Source organism: Peromyscus californicus, unplaced genomic scaffold (genome assembly GCF_007827085.1).
Source record: "Peromyscus californicus insignis strain IS unplaced genomic scaffold, ASM782708v3 Scaffold_2__1_contigs__length_46816999, whole genome shotgun sequence".
NCBI classification, from domain to species: Eukaryota; Metazoa; Chordata; class Mammalia; order Rodentia; family Cricetidae; genus Peromyscus; species Peromyscus californicus.
This window is the reverse complement of record NW_026294540.1, coordinates 6657125-6676716: the sequence shown is the minus strand read 5'-3', so window position 1 is coordinate 6676716 and position 19592 is coordinate 6657125. Positions and strand designations below refer to the sequence as shown.

At 47.4% G+C, this 19592-nt stretch overlaps 1 long non-coding RNA gene across 1 annotated transcript in view; it reads right to left on the bottom strand.

The window, feature by feature from the left end:
• The window catches only part of LOC128120910 (uncharacterized), a 64711-nt gene extending 45649 nt beyond the window's left edge, over positions 1 to 19062 (bottom strand). Inside the window, exons 1-3 of the long non-coding RNA XR_008222000.1 lie at positions 18696 to 19062; positions 16784 to 17730; positions 15279 to 15423 (exon numbers count right to left, since the gene is read on the bottom strand). This is a non-coding gene — a long non-coding RNA (uncharacterized LOC128120910). The remainder of the gene's footprint in view (positions 1 to 15278; positions 15424 to 16783; positions 17731 to 18695) is intronic.
• Positions 19063 to 19592: the final 530 nt, after the last annotated feature.

The following is a 19592-nucleotide window of genomic DNA, read 5'->3' as shown; positions in this document are numbered from 1 at the left end:
TAGGTCACTCAGTGGCTGGAGAGATGGCTCATTGGTTAAGAGCACTGGCTTGGTCCTTGCAGAGGACCTGGGTTCAATCTTGACTACTCACACAATGGCCCACAACTGTCTGTAACTCCAGCTCTACACCCAGCTTTTACTTGAGTTCTGGGATCCAAACTCAGGTCTTCATGTGTGTATGGCAAGCACCTTACCCGCTGAGCCGTGTCCACAGGAGAGCTATCTTAAATGTTGGCCAGCACATGTCAAAACATAACTAGAAGGTAAAATTTTAAAAAATCTAATTCTAATTTTCTTTTCTTAGTTTTGGAAAGGATCTGTCAGCTAAAGGACTGTATGGAAGGTGACCTGATGGAAATCTGTCCCCCTGTCTTAGAGAGAGTAAGCATGAAGAACCCCATAGCACTGAGGATGGTCAACAAGCATCCACTGAACTACGTGCACTCTTTACAGCATACGCATATAACATCCCCCCAAAAGACTCAAGTGTTGAAGGCATAGGCCCTGATGAGGACAGTGTTCATAGCTGGAGTCTGGGGAAACTGATTAGATGATCACAGTTCTGACTTTCCTAATAGATCACTTCTTTGATAGATTCCATAAGTTGACACCATTTGGGGTAGGGGTGGAAATGAAGAGGTGGAGTCTGCTGGGAGGAAGCAGGTCACTGGAGGCACACTAGCTCCACCCTCGGCCTCCTGGTTGTCACGAGGGAACAGTCTCCTCCCACATACACTCCAGCCCCCATGATGGTCAGCCTCACCTTGGCCCCCAAAACAATGGCGCCATCTCACCAAGGGCTCAAAGCATGGAAACCCTGAGCCCAGACACATCCTCCCTCCTCAGCTGTTTCCTCAGGTGTTTTATCACAGGGATGAGACATCCGACCAACACAGTTTACAACTGTGAAGAGCAGGGACTCTGCTTCTCCCGCCTATCTAACTGTTTTTGTCATGAAAATGTCAAGCATAGATGAGAACAGTAACTGTCACACCCCCGCCACATTGGGCCAAGCTTGTCTACTCAGAATTGTGTCACTGGAGTGTTTCTGGGTAAATTCCTGATGTCACATCACTTCATCTGGAGACGGTCATTTGTGAACCTTTATATCAGCTCACTATAGGGAATGTCCCTGACTGGAGTGTGAGCATCAGTCTCCTGATGCTCTCACTTCACCAGGAGCCCTTGTTTTCAGCCCATAATACTCCTGTTATCATCCCATAATACTCCTGTTATCATCCCATAATACTCTTGTTATCATCCCATAACACTCCTGTTTTCAGCCCATAATATTCCTTCCAGTAGTTTTTTTGGCCCAAACTCACAGAACAGTCTATAAAATATTACCCTCAGAGAAATAATGATTAATTTATCAGAACCAGGGCTTGTCTTTACCAGGTCTTTCTCCTTGAGCAATGAGTACAAAGGACAGTCTTCATCCCTGGGAAAAAACCTCTGCTGCAATGTCTACAGGCAATGAGATGTTTATAGCTAAGCTCCCAGGGGAGACTGAAACCGAGATTTATGGTGCATAATCTGCAATACCATCTTACACAACCCCCTTCACCTCTCTTGTCACTATAGCAACCATATCCCATAATAAGTGGTAAGAACATCGTCTGAAAAGACAAGAAGCTGAAAAGAACAAGACTTGCCTCTGATCACTCCCAACTCCTTGGTGTTCTTCCTGTAGAGCCGTAGCCCCTCATGGTTCATTACACCCACTGGCTACTGTCTGCAACCATCACCAGATGAGTCAAGTGTTCCTAACATCTTGACATTGTGCCAGTTCAAAGTTCTCAATGTCCTGTACCTGGGCAGTACTAAACAAGCCTCAGACATTTTAGTTCAGGCTTTCTATCACAGAATTCTAAAATGAAAGCGAGCGTAGAACAGATTCTTAGAGTGAAATTCAGACTCCCAATTCCATGACCATAAAATAGGAGTGATGTGCTCTCTCTCTCTCTCTCTCTCTCTCTCTCTCTCTCTCTCTCTCTCTCTCTCTCTCTGTCTCTCTCTCTGTCTCTCTCTCTCTCTCTGTCTCTCCCCACCGACTTGCAGCTTACAGGCATCGCTGTGGAGGAGCTACCATTAGGCAGATTGTGTCTCCACGGAAACTTCAGTGTGGATTCCATGTTACTTACAGGAGAGGGCTGGAGAGATGGTCCAGTGGCTAGGGCACTTCCTGCTCTATCAGTGTTCAGATCCCAGCACACACATGAGGCACCTCACAAACGCCCATAATGCCAAAGGATCCTAATGCCCCCTTCTGGCCTCCATGGATGCCCATGCACACACACAGACACACATTCCTGAATGAACACCACAGAAGCGTGTGTGTGTGTGTGTGTGTGTGTGTGTGTGTGTGTGTGTGTGTGTGTGAAAAGACTGTATGAGCCAGAAGAAGTAATGAACATCATGAGAGGAACAGTGTTTGGTGGCTGCAGGCATAGGTCACACATGGCCAAAGGAGAAGTTGGAAAGTGAATTCCATCCCCCGTCCTTGGCTGTTTTCAGTGTTGACATGTGACCCAGAAGGGTCCAATGGGAGTGAATCTCCAGGGGTTTCTTTGGCATGCAAGGGCTAACAGACTCTCTTCTCTGGGATCTACAGTACATAAAGGTGGCATCTTAAGTCCAGCACAGTGCCAAAGACGGAGGATGGAGATGATACAGTATTCTCTCTGCTCTCGGTTACATCGCCGGGGTCCTAATATGGCCTATGACGGATACAGTGCCTCTTGGCCAAGGTGGAAATAAAAGATTTCAACTCTGCCCCTTCTCCAGGTGCTGACAAGCCCCCTCTTCCCAGAGGACAAGGACACAAAGCTAGCAGGTCTGAGGAAAGTGTTGAGAAATGAAACCTTAGATAACATCATACCGTGAACCTCTATCAATCAAAATATACCCCCCCTCTGCTGTGTGTGTGTGTGTGTGTGTGTGTGTGTGTGTGCTCTTGACTTTGAGTTAGGTTTTTCTGTCTCTATCACTAACAACCAAAAGCCCCTTTCTAGTTCCTGGCTGCACACATTCCTTCAGCAAGCCTCCTGTGTGTCAAGTGTTGCTCAGATGGGTGAAGAGTTTCTCACAAAAAGAAATGGTGAAATAAGCCCGATAAGACACAAGTGGTTGATACAAGTGGAAGGGCATCAATCTCTCACCACGTATCAATCACTGTACCCATTCTAAGAGGAGCTAAGTAGACAAAGCGCACATGTTTGCAATGTTTTTACAAATGATTAACTTTTCAAGCAAAACCACAGACTGGCTGTTAGGTTGTCCCCAGGAGAAGGACAGCTTAACTCCCTTGTAGTCTTTGCCATTTCTCCAAATGCCCTATGCATTTTTATTGTATATTGTTAAATTGATTCACTTGTGGTACTTCAGTGTGCTTCAAAAGCAAACGCCTACGGTACCACTCCAGTGGAAAAGCTAGAGCCACATACATGAACAGAAAGCAATTGTAGGAAGTACGAGGGGGCGTTTCAGTACGACCCAATTCGGGATACTGTGACTTGCAAAGGGCCCTTGATCCTGCCAACAACTCTGTCTTTAGTGTAGGCGGGCTGGGGGTGGGGGGATAGAAAGAGTGGATGAAGGACATGCTAGCACCGGACCTGAGGTTCTTCCTTGTTTAGAGGGATTGAAGGAAAATCGAAAGCAGACATCAATCTCTCACCAAGTATTTCTTTGTTGTTTGACGCTCTCTTTACAAACACCAATCATCACCATTGCACAAAATATATCATCCTGGCCACTCTTGGAGAAACGTTATTTTGGTTAAATCTTAGTTCATAACAAAGCAAATAGAAGACCCACTGGCTCTCTCCCGATAGCCAATAACATTTGGGTTTTTTTTTTTCCATTGGATTTATTTTGTGATCGCCTTCCCATTAAAACACGTGACTATTTGCAGTAATGATACCAGCCTCTCTCTGTCTTTGCAATAAGCTTCGGTCGCTGCATAACCTCCTCACTGCTGAGAGCAGCTTGAAGCAAGCCCTTCGCAATGCCCAGGGATGTGGGTCCCCCCATCAACCACCATCACCTCCCATTCATAGCCTGGGCAGACCTGAATGGTTTCTATCATTTGGTGTCTTGCGTTGTATGTTAATTTTATACTATGGGGGGAAAACAGATAGAAGCAACTTATGGGAGGGGAGGTCTATTTGGGCTCATGGTTTTGGAAGGACCTGGGTCCATCAAGATGGGGAAGGCATGATGATGGTGACAAGAACATCTCCATCTGGAGCAGCAGCAGAGGTAAGGTGTGCCGAGGTTTCTCATGCTGTGATTCAGGAAGCAAGGACTGGGGTAGGAAGTGTTCTGGGCTATACTTTCCAAAGGAGTATTCCTCAGCTGTACAGAGTCAGTCCTCATGAATCTCATCATCTATCCCCAAATAGAGCACCTTAAGTCCAACACAGTGCCAAAGATGGAGGATGAAGATGATACAGTATTCTCTCTGCTCTCGGTTACATCGCCAGGGTCCTAATATGGCCTATGATGGATACAGTGCCACTGGGCTGGGCCAACGTGGAAATAAAAGATTTCAACCCTGCCTCTGTCCAGGAAGCTACCACAGCAGGAAGGCCTTACCTACCCTACAGATGGCAAGACAGTGCTTCCTTTAAGTATAGCCCTCTCTCTTCTGGAGTTACCTAGGAGAACACAAGGGACGGGCCACGGGCCTGCTGGGTTTGGAAAGAGGGTGTCTCTTGATGGATGCAACTAGGTAACACAGGGCACAGGGAATATGGAGGTGAGAAAGACAGAGCAAGAGAGGAAAATTGATGCTGCAGAATTTAGTCTCCGCCTCTGCAACCTCCACCACCCTGGGTGAAGCTTCTCCAGCCAGTGTCCTCTGTGGTCCCAGTCCGGCACCCTTGGCATCCCAGGAGCTCAGCAAATGCACAGAATGTCAGCTGATTCGCACTGAGAGGTGGGTGACAGGGCAGGATGCAGCGGGAGGCAGGGGGCAGGGTGTGAGGGCGGGTGGCTCTAATTATGCAGGAGCCATCTTCTGTTTACATAAAAGTATCTTCAGCAATCAGCAGTGATGAGCGAGAGGAAGAGCGAGGCCGCCTGAGAGTCCGAGGATGTTAGGATCAATTAAATACCACCTTTTCAAACACTCTCACCGGGAATTTTAAGGTGGCACTGATTTTCATCTAGCACAGAAAATATGAAGTGCTTTTCCGAGGATCTCCAAAATACACACATTTCTGCCTGGCTGCTGTTCCTTGCCCCAGGGTGGGTGGGTGCTCCTACTGTCTTACCACACCTATGCTTTTAGAATTATCTTGTAACTTTAAATAATGACTGTCAGATGTTTAAAAAATATTACCTGTAAGTTCATAAAGTACTCATAGAGATGGGCATTAATTAATAACTCCACTTTCCAAGTAGGAAAAGCCACCCTGGAAAGGTGAGGTTGCCCAATGGATTCCTTACTTTCCTTGTTGCCATGACGAATTGCCTGGCAAGAGCCAATTAAAGGGAAGAAGAGTTTGCTCTAGCTCACAGTTCAAGAGCGCAGCCCATCTTGGCAAGGAAGCAATGGCCGGAGCTGGAGGAGGCAACTGGTCATGTTGCCTTCACAGTCAAGGCAGAGAGACGCCAAGGTCTCCAAGAGCTCTCCCTTTTTATTCAGTCTAAGACCCCAGTCTGTGAAACGGCACCGCCCACATGTAGGGTGTGTCTTCCCACTTCAGTTGTCTAGAAAATGACCAGAGGCTCATCTTTTCTACTGCCGGTCTGTTGACAATGGATATCCATCACCATGCCTGCCCAGAGGAATGTTCTCGCCAGGGAATCAGTGGGTTTCGCTGTGGTTCATCCCCTCCCAAACTCATGCTGGAACTTTGCCCCAGTTAACAGGGATGAGGCGATGAGACCTGCAGGTAGTGACTAGGCCAAGGGGAGCTAGGGAGGTTCAGTGGGGACTGGGTTAGTGTCTGCAACAGCTAGTTATTATAAATCAAGGCTTGTGTTTGCTCTCTTCTACTGTCATCCCCTTGTCCTGCCCCTCCACCGTGTTATGATGCAGGTGAGACCCCTCACCAGAGGCAGCTGCCCGATGTCATTCCAGCTAAAGCTTCCCTTTGTGAGGGCTCCATTACAGCAATGGGGAGCAGATCAGGGGAGTGTACATTGCTTTCACGAACCGGTCTCCAAAGCGAGGCCAAGCTGGGGCTCTCTAACTCACCACTGTCCACCCCAGAGGCTGCACGCTGAGACTGAAGCAGGGATGGGAAGATTGCAGGCTGGACTCTGACTCCAGCACCATCACAAGATGAGGCTTCTAAACTCCCACGGCCTCTCCTTATCGGGGCCTGCTCTTGACGGTGCTGTTCTGAGAAGCAGATGCCCTGGAGAACAGAGCTCGGTAGAGTGTGTGTGCTCTCTGAAGCTGTGTGATCTTGACCCAGTGACCCATGCTCTCTGAACTCTGAGGGCAGTCTTATATACTCTGAGTAATTAGTACAAGATTCAGTGTGATGGTGTCTAAAACGTGCCGGCACAGGGTGTGTGTTTACCAAAGGTCGGCACCCCATGTTCTTTCTCCAATATTCTTCTCATCTTAGTCCCATGTGTGCACCCCCTTGGCATCCTCACGCAGTCACAGCGGCCTCTCGAAGCTACTCTGTGATCAGAATGGCTTCCTGTCTGTGAGTTCAGTACAGTCACACAGGCAATAATGATAACACAGCCAATGGCAATGCCTATCACGCCAATCATCACTGTCTACCAGTCAAAGACAAGCCCTATGAGCATAATACAGCCTTAGAGGGACATGGAGTGAGAGGTCATCAAAGGTACTTCTGCACTGTCACAGCTTATTTATCTGTTAATTTATTTAATCCAATATGCTCCTGTTGAGCATTTTAATCACACACAACTTTCAGCTCCCGTGGAAAATAATGAGAGGCTGGGGAGGTGGCTGGGGCCGGGGTGGGAGGGGGCAACTTCGTGCCACACAAGCGGGAGCATCTCAGATCCTCGGAGCTCACGTGAAAGCCGGGGCGGGCAGGGCGTGCATCTGTAATCCTAGCTCTAGGGGTGTCAAAACAGGTCAGGTCAATCCCCAGAACTCGCTAAGCAGCCAGGCTTAGTGGTCAGTGCACCCCAAGTTCAGCGAGGGTGGTGGAGGAAGAAATCAGATACTGGCCTCTGGCCTCCGCATCCATACGCGTACATACGTGTACGCAAACATGAACACACGTTACATACACACACAGTAAATAAATACTGCAAACCATAGAACGAATGTTCGGGACACCAAATCGGCAGATCGTCTCCTTGAGAGACGTTCTAAGAAGAATGAATAGAATTGGATGAAATTTATGTTTTGGGTTTTTTGTTTGTTTGTTTGTTTTTTTTAAGATTTTTGACATTCTGGGCAAAATTGCCCCCCAAAGAATTTATTGTTTATCCACCATCTTGCTCAGTCACTTCTATTTACTCAAAATAAATAAATAAATAAATTAATTAATTAATAAAAACCGTTTACTTCCATAGGAAGCCCTCCTCACGAGTCTTCTTCTTGCATCACTGATTCAGTGATGTGCCTGGGATACAGTGAGATCTGTGTCAGCATCCCCTGCTCCCACCTGAGAGACCTCAGGCAAGTTTTCCCATTTCCTGGAGACTCTGTTCCTCTCCCTTCACCACCCTCCCTATTTACTGTGGCGATCACATGAACCACTCGGTCCGAAGGCGCTTGGAGAGCTAAACACATAGAAGAGATTTACTGCACACACAATGGGAATTTCCCACATAGCAAGCCCATTATTTTGTTTGTGCACCAAACTTTTAAGTTTCCCATGGGACTCTTATTAGGTTTTCTTAACTCTCCCTTGCTGTGGTTACTAAGACACAAATTGAATATAATTGCTTAAGGGGGAAAACGATCCAGAGGGAGCTCTGGTTTTCTCTAGACTCTGAGCCTCAAGACTGCCATGAGCACTGTCATGGCCCTGCTGGGGAAATGGAACCGCATTTCCCTCTTTCTGGATCAGCAGCCTGCAACGGCTGTTCCCCCAGCCCCTACGGACTGATGATCTCGAACAAATTCACTGCATCCAAGGGCGCCAGCAATCAAAACACAAAGGCAATCTCCCCTCTAGTGCTCCGCAATCAGATAAAAACGCAGTGGCCCTTTTTACCCTCTCCAGAATATTTGGAGTCATCTCTGAGGCTTGGCAGGGAAGAGGGAGAAGAAATGTGTCTGTAGGTTCCTTGGGCATGAGGTCACCGTTTGTTGCTTCTGCAGAGGCAGCAACTGTACTCAGACTTAGACTTGCACCCACAGATGAGTGAAGCTGTCACCCCGCATCCGAGAAGTTTCTTTCTGCAGCAAATGGAGACCGTTACAGAAAGCCATAACTGGTCAAAACACAGAGAGGAACTGACTGTGGGGGTGCCAGCCACATATCTACAACACCACTCCTGCATCTAAGATCCAGAGAACATGGCAGAAGATGGGATGGGGTGATCGCATGAGCCAGACTACTAGGAAGTAGCTGTGAGAGTGTGTCTTCTAGATACAACACGGGAGCCATGCCCACGAAATCTCAGCAACATGGCTGACCTGAGTAACAGCACAGGATGACATGCCACTGTGGGTAGAGAAAATCTTAAAAGGCCTGGCCCCCAGATGAAGAGATGCAGGCAATTGATGACTACCAAGAGAAGGAGAATTTTCTCCCCAGAGCTGTGTGATCCTTTGTGGGCATGTTACTGAAGGACCAGTTCCTCAGTTCTGAAGATTGCCAGCCCTTTCAAGAGCGCTTACCTCCACGAGCAGGAGGGTCAAAGTCTGGGTCTCCAGAACCCATGTAAATGCCAACTGGGCATGGAAGTCTGCCTGTACTTCCACTCAGAAGGTTGAAATGGGCTCCTTGGAGCAAACTGGTTAACTAGACTAGTCACATCTGTGAGCTCTTTGCAACCAAGAGACCTTGCCTCAGGAATAAGGTGTAGAGTGATAAGAAAAAACTCCTAGTGTCAGCCTCCACCCTCCACACATGTCTACCCACATGCACACATATAGACATGCACACATGCATACATATACACGAGAGTGCACACAAATGTACACGTGAAAACGTAAGAGTGAGCTGGGAGGCAAAGAGTAACTTTTCACAGATCCTGAGGAGTGCTTGAAGTATCCAAACTGGGCTGGGGAGCTGGGGAAAATTGCTTGCTTAATAAGCACAAGGACCTGAGTTCAGATCCCAGCATCCACATAAAAACTGGGCAGGGTAATGTGCACCTGTTACCCTAACACTGGGGGCAGGGGACAGGCTGGTCCTTGGGACTCACTAACCATGAGCTCCAGGTTCAGAGAGACACTCCGCTTCAAAAACTAACTTGGAGAGTGATGGAGGAAGATACCAGACATGCATGGGCAAGCACATCCCCCCCATGTATGTGTACATACATACACACACACACACACCACACATACAAAGACACACACAACACACACACCACACATACAAAGACACACACACACACATACAAAAACACACCACACACACACACACACACACACACACACACACACACACACACACACACACACACATAAACACTTCACCCTAGAAGATGCCGAATCTTGAGTTTATGACCCATCGGGTTTGGTCCTAGCTCAACCTAAGTGACTCCATTCTTCCTTCCCTCCCATCCTGTCATCGGAGAAGAAAGCTAACCTTCCTACTCAAGATTCGACCATAGACGAGTCACCTAACCTCTGTACCTCAACTTTATTAATTGTAAAATGAGGGAATTTTAACAGTACCTGCCTCACGGGAGTGGGAGCCTTCAATGAGATGGATCGGGTGCCGTCCTGACACACCATTTGTGCTCAGTCAGCGGACTCATTATTAGCTATTTTTCTTAGTCGTTTTCCAAATACTAAGCAGTGTGACACGTTATCTTGTGTCTCAAAAACAATCCAAGGAGGTACAGTGTGTGCTGTTAGATTTTTTTTTTCACCTAAAGGATGTTGATTGATTTACACAAGCATATGGTGTTTGTTGATCGAAAGTTTCTTGTGATGAGCTGGTTCCTGTGCCCACACTTGTTTCCTTGGGAGCCTGAGCCCCCCACATGATGAGAACTCTATGCAATAAACGATACAACCTTGACTCTACATAGGAATCAGGCGGTAAAGTCAAGATTTGAACCTGTGTTGCTTTGGATCCTGGTCCCATGGGGCTTCTTCTGGTCTTTTTGTGTGGCCCCTCTCCCCACTGCACCCCATCATGTACACCTTTTTAGGAAACAAAGACCCACAACCAGAATTCAGATCATGAATCCAAGCCTGGCCTTCACACCGGCAGTCTATGCCAGGCAGTGTATTCATTTACCTTTTCTGCTTTGTGTAATTACCACAGCTGCCCACGACGCTAAGACTATCAGGATTTTATTTCTTCTGTGCTGTGAGTTGAACCTGGGGCTTTGTACATGCCAGTCACACAACCACAGAGCAACGGCCCTAGCTGAAGTCTGAACTATGAATATCTAAACTTTTCCTAGAAACCCTAAAAAATAAGGGTATTGGAAACAACACTCTTAGATAAGGTTCCTCCTACCAGTGGTATTCACAGGAACCTGGGGCAGCTATAAAGCCTCCATTTCTTCCTCTAGAAGATGACCAACGATATCTCAACCTCACAGGACTCACTCCTCTGCCCACTAAACGGGTCGGAACTACAATGCCCACTCAATATATGCCGGAAACTCAAATGGGCATCAGCTCTGGCTGCTGAGCAGTTCCTACCTAGGATTAAATGAGATTGTTTTCTTAAATGTCTCAGAACAGAGCTTGGCTGATAAAAAAAAAAATCACTCACTAAAAATTAGCTTCATCATTACTATTATTATTGTGAGCCAATTGGGATTTGAACAGAAGTTGTTTTGACTCCAAAATCCTTTCAGTAAAGACGGGGATCAGTAAAGAAAGACTAGAAGGGGGAGTGGGGAATGTCAAGAGCGGACATCAAATGCTAGATTTTTAGTACGTGAAGCACCCTTTATCCGTCTCCCTTTCCTAATCATGCTGGGCCCGATGTGTGCGTATTTGTTGGGCTCCCGTAAACACATCACTCTCTGTAGGATACATTTACTTCTCCATTGCACGTGAAGACCGCGTGTTTGATCTGCCTGGAAAGGTGTGGAAACCACCCAGAAGTGACAGAGCTCTCCATTCCTCCAGGCCTGGAAGGAAGACTGTGGAGCGCATGACAAGCCTCCCACCCACATTTCAATTATCCTAACAAGCTGCCAGAGGAAGTCCCTGACTGCTGTACTGCGTTCTGGATGATTTTGACAGGCCCAGGAGGAATGCGTCCAGAAGGAAGGAAGTTAAGTGTGCCCAAGAAAGAAAATGATCTTCCCATCAGAGGGACAGGTGGATAAACCCAGGTCCATGATGTACTTTGTCATCTGGTATCTGAGAGGGTCCTTTGCTCAAAGACCACATCCTCATTTGCAATTCCAGCACACGTGTATCAGTTATCCCGAGCCCCTCCAACACTGCGTAACAAAACCCTCAGTAGCACACACTAACTCTTACATTTGTGCTTAGTCAAGTGGGCAGCTTTGACCATCTGAGCAGGGCTTGGTGGAGTTGACACATCTTTCTGGTCAGCAGCGTAGTTCTGCTGATCTTGATGGAACTTTCTCACTGGTCTAGAGCACCCTAGATGACTCAGCATTATCCATGTGGTCTTTAATACTCCTTACAGGTTTGTCCTCAGGTCAGCAGGAAGCTTCCATGAGAAAGGTCTTTGAAATCATGCGAGATTACTGGTACCAACTTAGAACAGGTCTGGGGTACTTCTTACACAGTCCGTTGATCTGAGCGAATGAAAGACTAACCTAAACCCAAGGGTTCTGTGGGTGCAATCTCCCACGACATCATAAACGCAGTCAGCACCATGTCTTGAGCAGTGAGCACATGCTTGAGGTTTTGTATGTATCAGGAGTGAGATGCTGTGGGCCTTGGTTTCAGCTGAAGCCGCGCAGGCAAAGAGAAGTCTTCAAAAAGAGTGATAGATTGTTCGGATAGGCAAGACAGTGGTCTGGCAAAGTGTCTAGGTGAAAATAACGTGGCACCCTTGGTCCCACACCCACCTTCAGAGTATACAAAGGTCCGAGTGTCATACTAGGTAAAGGCTTTGTTGGAGCACGTGGTCCTAGTGAGAGTCTCGGTTCCCCTGGGGGAGGAGAGAGGTAGTTTCCCCTGACCACAGCTTTGTAAGGAGGGCTCCAAGCAGCTTCCTCTCCTCTACTATGCTTCTCCTTGTATGTGGGTAACCACAGCCTGAAAATGGTATGAATTAGTCAGGCTGGAGTCTATCCATGTCAGGGGTCCAAAGATATGTGGGCAGTCTTGCCCTGACTCCAGTAGAAATGTAGAAATGATTGGAGGCCAAGGTTGTCAGGAAGACCCACTTCCTTGGGACCTGCTGCCCAGAGGACATGCTCCCTGCCCTGTGAATCTTCCACACAGTCATTCACATCATGGCGGTTTGTTTCATCAGAATGAGGGAGAGGAAAGGACCACACAAAGCCATGCAGAAGCTAGCCTTTTCATCCTTTAATATTAGAAGTGACACCCCATCACATTTAGCATATTTTGTTCACCAGGGGGTGGTGGCACAGGTTATGAGTGCCAGAAGGAAGAGATAACTTGGGGGGTAGGGGGGATCAGCATGAACATTGCCTACTAGTACAATTAATTTTATTAAAACAACACAGTACTGCCATCAGCCAAAGGACTTAGAATAAACACACAGATCAATCGCAGCTATAATGTGACAATACTCACTAGTCTTGTATGGCACACAACCTGCCAATCATATACGGTTGCCTTGGAGAGACATTTCAGCATCTTTTCCAAAGGCGTATTTGTAGAAGCTTTTGAGAGTTTGCAGAGGTAGAGGGAACAAGAATGTAAAATAACAAACATAGAAATTCTTGCTTCACGTGTGCCCACCATCTCTTCCATCGAAATCATTCATTATTGAAAAGCAAATCTCAGACATGCTATTTCATCTCCAACCAGTCTATATGAATCCCTGACCATCGGGTTTTTGTTGTTATTGTCCTCAGGTCTCCATACATGTGTCACAGCACACGCTACACCCCACACTAAATAAATAAATGTAAGAAAAACTAAATGGAAAAAGAGAGAGAGAAAGAGAGAGCCCGGATAATAAGCTGCCAAAGGCACGGATTTTTTTTTTTTCCTATTTCCCTCAGTGATGGAGTCTTATTGCTTAGTGTAGTGCCTGGGCCAGTGTTCAAACAAGACTCATAAGCAGAAAGCTACAGTTTCTTTTTAACCATCTCGTGTATTTTTGCTGGTTGTGATGAATTAAAAGTACCGAAGTATTTGAGGGGAGAGAAGGCAATCGAGATTTTCGAAGTCTCTTTTTCATTCAGGGATCTAAGGTGGGAAGTTCTGTGAATAAACACGTAGCCACGCCAAATGGAGTAGAGCCCCTGGTCATTCTCCAACTGGAAAAAAAAAAAAAGCTGTGCGCTGCCCAGTCAGCAGGAAACAACACTGGGGATGTGAGCTAGGTGCAGCTGGGCTCTGTGGCAGCAATTTGGCTGACAATTTCCCCCTATGTTTCCAGTGTAATTGAATTAGCATCCATGGAGACCGGCTCCCAGACATGGGCAAATGGAATACCAGGGAGCGAGCACTGCCATTCATCTGACATTACGAGGGACTGAGCTGCCATCCAATCCCGCACCTCTCCTCGCTGCTCTGAGTGTGGCTCATTAGCGGAAATTAGGTGGAGGCGACAAGCCTGGGAACAATTAAAATCTTCTCACTTAGCGGATTCCCGGCAGCCATCAAGTCCCTCTGACAGCCAGCCAGCCAGCCAGCCAGCCAGGCTTGTTCAGCGAGTGCATGCAACTGCTTTCCCATGTTTGACCGGGTGGATAAAAATGCATCACGCTCTCGCTAAGGACCTAGAAAGGTGTACAGAGACAGCCACGGTATCCACCAACCAGAACACCATCCGTGACAGGAAGAGCGATTCAAAAACAAGCGTGGGCTGATGGAGCTCGATGCCAAAGTCAAGGGCCAGGAAAACGGCACCCAGGATTGAACCAGAGGGGATGGGTGAAGGGTAGAAATGGGGAGTTTGGGGAAGCAAAGACTGGGCAGTAGAGATAGCAGTGACCAAATGACCCAGAGCTATGATCATGGACATGGAGAAAAGGATATGTTGAACGTATTTTGAAGCCAGAGGTGACCACTTACTGACTGGAAGGGATGACAGACAGCTGCGTGGGAGGAGGGTTATACAGATGAAAGAAAGGGCAAGCATCATCGGGGCTGATAGGGGCTCTGAAGCTGAATCCTAGTCTTTCATGTGTGCTGGGTAACCTGCGTCATCCTCTGACCCTGCTTCCTCCATGGAGAAGATCTGATAGCACTCCACCAAGGTTAGGAGAAGACGGAGGGTTTTCAAGGGACCAGGGACATCGCATGAATAAACAAGACTGTGTCTTAGTTTGCTTTCTCCAGACGGTGTAAGGATTGAAATGCTTGTTGTCTGTTTGCCAGGGGATAAAAGAGATAGAGGAGAATGAAGGCAATAAGCCGACTAAGCGTTCATTAATGAGCCACCCACCCCTGCAGGTACAGGGTATAACCTCATGGAAGTTCTGGAGAAAGAGGCAGTGTTCTAACTCAGGCATTAGGAGCTGGGAATTTAATCTACACACTCCCATAAGCCTTTTGTGGATGGCTGCTCAGAAGATGTGTGTGTGTGTGTGTGTGTGTGTGTGTGTGTGTGTGTGTGTGTGTTAATTTCACTTTAGGAATGGCAGGCATGTCTTCCTTGTCTTCAGAGGAAGCACCCAGGTACACAGGGGTGGAGAGGAGAGATGGATGCTGGCCTTCCAGCACTGATGTGTGAGCCCTAGCAGGACTGACCATCTCTACTGCTGGCGTTAAAAATGAAACATGGTGTCTCCATTGGGCTGGGTTCCCTAAGAAAATCAAAAATGAAATAGCTTCAAATACCAAGTCTTCTGATGTTTAAAGTACTCCCAAGATGATTGACAAAGAAGGTGGGTGGAATCTGTTTCATCTCAGCCCTAGCCTAGGCCTTTCATCTTATTTATGGTATATGAGAGTTTAAGTTGAAGTGTGGGACAAGGAGCGAAGGGAGGATTTCTCACAGTCCTGACACTGTCTATCCCCGGCCCCAAGAGGTAGCAAAAGGATATACGACACTCACCTGAAGCCTAGCAGTGGGAAGCTTTGATGGATGCTACGCCCCTACAGACTGAAGATGCCTGTGGGCTGGAGTCACACTCCTGCCCAAGATGTCAGGAGCCCACAACTGACTGATGTGGGTTGTCATCAGGAAAAGCTAGTGTTCTCTATGGGAGAGAAAAAAAGGGATCAGAGGGGAGAGAGAGAGAGAGAGAGAGAGAGAGAGAGAGAGAGAGAGAGAGAGAGAGAGAGAGCATAAACAAGAAAGCTAGCTGGAGGTATGTAAGAGACACTTTGCCTAGTCTTCTGGAGGGGTGATGAGAGACGGTGGATTTGGGCTTTGAAGAACCATGTCCAGACGTAGTTACTAGAGAGGGAGCATAGGTCAATGGCAGGGACATTCACCTAGCATGCATGCACAGGGTCCTGGATTCAATACCCAGCTCTGGAGATACGGAAAGAGAGAGAGCGAGATGGAGGGAGAGGGGTGCTCTCTTGTCAAGTGAACCACAGGGGAGGGATTTATGCACCCTAATAAAATGACATGTGTGTACTCCATGCAGTGACCTAGGAAGGGGGGGTGTTGCAAAAATACAATCACATTCTGGGGTGTGCTTATCTGTGCGAGTTTGCAAAAATCCCAGAGGAAAGCCTTTTCTCTAACATGTAAAAGACAACACCCACATGCCACCTGGAGCATCCCTGAAGGTGAGGTGACCCCATCCCTACCCCAGTTTCTACAAATGTTTTGTCATGTTTCACAGATGACAGAAAGTGCCAACATTCGCAAAAATTCTCAGAGAGAGTGATAGACATCCTGCAGCACCCACCTCCCACGGCCTCCATACACAGAGGCATTGTCTTTCTAAGCGCCCTTGACAACATGTGGAGTGAATCTGAGGGTAACACCATCACTCGAGAAATGCAAGACACTGGCCTCATCCACTCCCACTGCAGCATCTGCCAGCAGCAAATCTGAGCAAGTGAACCACTGGAGTAGTTTGGGCCATTACAGTGGGCAGGGCATGTTCACCACTCCATAGCCTCTGAGTCAGTCTCCTAGAGCCACAGAAAGACCTCCGTGATCATCTCAAGAGGAAGAAGCCTCACTTTGCCTCATGGTTTTAGAGCATTTGTGTCAATGGTTGACTGGCTCCGTTGCTCCATGGGTCTGTGCGGAGGTAGAGTGAGCATCATGGTGGGTCAGGTGTAGTTTAGGGCATAGACAAGAGGGCTGTTCACCTTGTGATGGCCAGGGAGCAGAAAACAGAGTCCACCAATGAGATATCCCCTTCAAAGCCACATCCCCAGTAACTGACTTCCTCCAGGCAGGCCCCATCTCACAACAGCTCATTCATCTATGAACTCAACAGCTGATTGATGTGTTGATGAAGTTAGAAGCTAGAGCCCTCATGATCCAATTGCCTCTCAAAAGCTCATGAGCTGGCAGTAGGGCCTTAACCCACAAGCCTTTCAGGGACATTTTTAGATTAAAACCCTAATAGATGTCAAAGACATTTTTCTTACCTACAAATAAAACAAGTGAGAAAAATAGACTGTCCGGCATTCACTCTGAATCAGGAAGGATCTGTCTGATGGTTATCCAAGAGCTGTGGGGGGGTGGGAACAAAAGTAGCTAATACCACATATAAATTATTCAGAGAAAGTGTTGTGTGTGGACAGCATCTAAAAGGCACTCGACAAATGCTAGCCCCTGTCTTGAACTGTTTGTATGGAAGAATGCTTAACTAGAATTTCAGAGGTAATTCTTAAGGTGTCTGCACATGGTCAGCTCAGTCCTGGACAGCACCTGGCCCAGGGAGGAAGTGAAAGACCCAGAGCAGGGTGGCAGGATCTTTGTCCTCAGATGAGGGGCTGGCTGGGGACTGTCATCTCAGGAGGTTCACATCTGCTGCATTCATCTTGCTCGTTTGAGGTGGACGGTGATGGGAGAAGGGGGCCTGTTCCTCATTCTTCTTGAAGCTAAACCTCAGGGTGGGTTGGGGAAGCCAGTGTAGCTGAGAACCGAGACTGTCTACGACTTCACCAGCCTCAAAATGCAGAGGGTTGTTCATCCGAGCTCAGGTCTCAGCCACGATGCTGTCAGAGGTGGAGCGTTCTGCACCATTTGGGTTAGGGAAGGTACACCTGGAGATCTCAGATGGGTGAAACTAAAGTGAGATCTAAGACAGAGCGATGTCTTCTCACGAACTGTGGGTCGTTTCCTTACTGGAGAGCACTGGGCATGTGCTGTTGACTTGTGTATGACCCACGGTTCAGTGGGGGACCTTCCCGGGGGCAGAGCTTGTGCCTCAACATCTCACTGGATTTGTGGGAACTAGGCCAGGACCTGAGACTATAATATAACGATAGTGAGCTTTGCACTCCCACATGTTAAAATCTCAGCTCTGCCTCCTAACAGCTGTGTGATATCAGGAAGGTCACTTTGCTTCTCTGAGGTTTGGTTTCCTCATCTGAAACATGAAGAAAAATTATCAGTATCTGAGTTTGAAGTAGCACTATATTTAATATGTTGATTACAATGAGTAATTATCATAATAATCATCACCATCATCATTATTACCATCATCATTGCCATCACCACCAACATTATTATCATCATTATCACCACCATCATCATCATCACCATCACCACTACCATCACCACCACCACCACCACCATCATCATCACTACCACCATCAGCAGCATTTTCATCATTACCACCACCATCACCATCATCATCATCATCATCATAATCACTACCACCACCACCATCATTACCACCACCATCATAACCACCACCATCACCATCATCATCACCATCATCACCACCACCACCATCATCATCACCACCACCACCACCACCATCATCATCACCACCACCATCATCATCACCACCATCACCTTTGGCATTCTCTCATTTCCTTGAGGTTGTGTTCAGACAGTTTCGGTTCTCTTAGAGAATTTGCTAAAATGTGCCCACATCATTTATCAACTGAAGACAGCTCCTGTTTTTGTACAAAGCCTGAGTTATGCAATATAGACATTGTCAGGACTGGAAAATGGTGCTTTTTTTAATTATCAGAGAAAACTCTTTCCTGTCCTTTGTCTCATGCTCCCATTTTGTACCCAGTGAGTCCTCAGGGCATGTTGTCATACAGAACACTTGACATGTATGCCTAAAACCAAAATTAACACCCAGGTCCCCAACGGGGCAAGTGCAATGTTTTCACAATGACCACAAATGTCTGAGACGAGAGCTGCACCTTTTGTTTCAAGCCAGTTTCCTCCAAATTGGCTTTCTGCCCAGTAATTCATCTCAGCCTGTTGCTCCATCTGTAAAGTGGGTCTGTAAACCGGCCTGTGCACAACTCTCCTCATTCATGAGCCGCTCTGGAGATGATGGCCACAGGCCTTGGCTCATCCACAGCTACTTACATGGCCCCCTTTTACAGCAGTGGAAGGAATCTGTGCCCCAGTCCACAGGATGGAACTAGGCGGACGTGCTCTGTCCGGCAAGATGTACCAACTCTGGGATGCCGTTTGTGAAATCTGATCAAATGTCCCAGCAGGTGTAACTGTGTTCACCATGATGTTTTCACCGTTTAGCATTTCTAGGAAGGACAGGCAGAAGGACAAGAGACAACTTTAAGGGAAGGGGAGAGTGATGAGGGGCGAGGCTGGAAGCAAACTGTTGAGCAGTGCAGAGATGAAGAGGTGGCCTCACGGTGTCTGTGAACTGTCCCCTGGGCATCGGAGAATGAGGGACTCAGAGCAGGCAGGAGGCCTCTTTCTCCTCTGCCTCCAGCAAACGTGTGCATGTGGACAGAGCATTACTGGCGCAAGTCTCCAAAAAAAAAAAAAAAAAGAGAGAGGTGAGAGGGGATTATGGCGAGAGCTGTCACTCACTGGGCACTGTGGTAGGTGCCTGATGTCAGTCACTGTGCTTAATCCTCACAGTAGCCTGAGCATTGGGGCATTCTTCTCTCACAGAGCTGAAAAGGACTTCTTCGGCCCTCAGTCCCCATCTCCAGGCCCACAGCTCCACTGTGTATCCCCCATTCAACCATCGTTTTCTCTTAGACCTGTGTCAGGCACTGAGGGGGCTCAAACTCAGGACACAGGGAGAGAGTCTGGGATGAAAAGTAGTTGCAGGCAATCGGAGTGTGGAGCCAGAAGCAGGAAGCCTCTAAGATCTAAAAGAGTGCTCAGAACGTCAGGGAACCAAGGGGCACCTAAGCATCGCCCCAAGAAAAGCTTCCTATTTAATCTCATCTCCTTTCCAGTTCCATTGTCATAGCAACAAGAGAAGCCTGTGAGGTGAAGGGTCAAGCT